The sequence below is a fragment of the Papilio polytes genome, unplaced genomic scaffold (assembly GCF_000836215.1).
Source record: "Papilio polytes unplaced genomic scaffold, Ppol_1.0 DF824269.1, whole genome shotgun sequence".
In the NCBI taxonomy this organism is placed as follows: Eukaryota; Metazoa; Arthropoda; class Insecta; order Lepidoptera; family Papilionidae; genus Papilio; species Papilio polytes.
The window spans coordinates 5,399,404-5,402,199 of NW_013524935.1; positions in this window are offsets into that span (position 1 = coordinate 5,399,404).

Genomic DNA, 2,796 nt, shown 5'->3' on the forward strand with positions numbered 1-2,796 from the left:
TTATTTTCATAAATATTCCATAGATGTCACTATTATAAACTAAAATATATTCCGTTTAATTTCAAGATTTCAACTTATTCTCTCAAAAAGATCGCCTAAAACTTTATCACTGTCGGACGCCCAAAGATTTCTACTGCAAGCAATAGGATCCTTAATTATGCCAGTGTACACATCGTTGTGTGTAAACATCGTTTTTCTTATTTTCTGTTTTTTAGAAATTAAAGGAAGGAACTTAGAAGCGAATGGCAAATATTCTTATAGTCAAATAAAAAAATAGACGCGTCTTGACTTCATCCATCAATCTAGCTTCCAAACGAATGCAAATTATACGTTAATAAAAAGCACTTTTAATTTATAAAAATAGTAGCTTTCGCAGGCGACTCCGTCCACTTGGATTAAAAAAAAACAAAAGGCTAGAGAAGAAAAGTCTTTACATCTATGCCTAATTTCATCGAGTTCAACTGTGTAGGTTACAAATTCAAACAAACATCCATCCATCCAAATGTTCACATCATATTAGTTGCGAAAATTAGATGGACGGATGTTTATTAGAGTTTGTAGCTTTAGGCTGAAAGGATTTCGATGAAATTTGGTATAGATGTAAAGGACAGTCTGCAAGACATATGCTACTCATTTTCGTTTTCTTTCTATTCCACGCAGGCAAAAGTTAGTTCATAACATTAGTAAGATAGATTGACTATTTCCATAATTTGACTACTTTCCCGCGTTTAAAAATCCTATCATATTACTGTTTACGTTTTATATGAAAAGACTTTTAGCTTTACTATATACAAAAACAGGTTTAATTCGCGTGTGCATTCACTAATTACAATTCGGTGAAAGCGCTCGATCATATAAAGCCGACCTGAATTTTGACGCTCATGTAATGCAAACGGTTTCTCACAAACGTCACATGGTATGTTTTTCGCACCATGATTAAAAAAATGAGTAGAAATAAATTTGATTGTTTATTGTTACCAATACTTACAATTTGTCCAAATATACTTACAAGCTGTTACTGGAGTCTTCGTCGTCGCTTCGTTGTTCTGGCTTAATCAAAGATTTTTTTTTTATTGTGACTGATTTGTCACTGTTTGCCTTGAAGAGGCATTTACAGATTCTCCGGGCTTGAGGTGGCCCAGCGCAGATGGCGCTTAGCCTAAACCTCTTTTATGAGTAACTAGGCTCGAGGGCTCCCTCAGGAGCCTCGGCTCGGGCCGTTACTTCGTTATTATTACCGGATTGGGAGGCCATTAATCAAAGAGCACATCCCTTAGTGTATGATAAACATAAGTATTTGTTAAACTACTTAAAGTGGCAGATAGATTGTTTTTAAGATCAGCACCGTATACTGTGGTGATCTTGACTCTCTACTCTGACTACTCTGCTGCATATATGCAGTTCTTGTATAAGATGTGCGTAGTACTCAGATAACAAAAACGTAAACAAAATGTACATAAATTATGAGTTATCATTACTGATTTATTAATTGTTTACTCCAGGTGGTTACATTGTCTCAGAATTCGATTATGAATTACTAGCTGTTGCTGGCGACGTCGTCCGCGTGAAATTAAAAATAAGCCTATGTTACTTACTGGAAACGTTGCTTTTTAACGGTGAAAGAATTATTGAAACCAGCCCAGTAGTTTTTGAGTTATTTCAACACACAAAAATACAAATCATTCCTCTTTATATTATAGTATAGATATCAATTTTGAATTTTTTTAATGACGTTATTTTTGCTAAATACACTTGGCCTGTATGTTGATTTGCTTTGGATTTGTTTTACAAATAGGGCGATGGCTACGTACACGTACACAACTTGGGTAGGCTGCAAGATGGACCTGGTCAGGGTTGCGGGAATATCCTGGATGCGAGAGGCACAGGGCAATTCATGGCGACCTTTGGGGGAGGCTTATCTTATGCCTAGTAGTGGGCGTCATGTCGCTGAATAGATAGGTATATAATCTTCCAAAAGTAACTGAAGGTATTTTATTTTATGTTAGGCTGTTGTATATACTGGCTTTGATTACTTTAAGATATATATCAGTTAATTGAAAAACCATCTTTTCAACTGAGAATTATGAGCAAAGACAGTGTAAAAATAATAAAAATAAATTTAAAAAACAAATCCTTTTTTCATTACATTTCTGCATGTAATAATTTTTTGAATAAAATTAGATAGAATAATTGGTATTGTTTATGTTGTTTTTTTTTAAAAGCAAACACAATATAATCAATATTTATATTAGAAATGTTGATTTTTGTATGAGATGGTCAAAAAATGAAAATATAAACAATTGCATTGAGTTATTGAGGTATCTGCCTTTATTTTCAAAAGGAGGCAATTTACTATTAAGGATAGACTTATAATATACTATTTATATTTTTACATGGAAATTTTCATCACAATAAACATTAAACCTAGGCCTTTTCGCAGTAATGATTAACAGATACATCTGCAAATAATTCTGCATAATGTATTCCTTCCTTGAGATGCCGCAGCCAGCGGAGAACCATATGAAAAAGTTCTTATAAATAATATACAAAATAATACAAACATTATTTCATTTCTCCACAAAGAAAATTGAGATTTAACATTATCATAACATTTAATTCCATCGGGAAAATTCGTGATCATTCCACATTTACAATGCAATTCGATTCTTTACAGAAAAATAAATATACAAATATATGAGTACACAACCAGTGATTGCTTATATCTGAGTTCAACACTTCTCATCTGCAAGGAGCGGGTCGAAGGCAAAGCCAAGGTCGAGCACAGCCGGCGGTGGC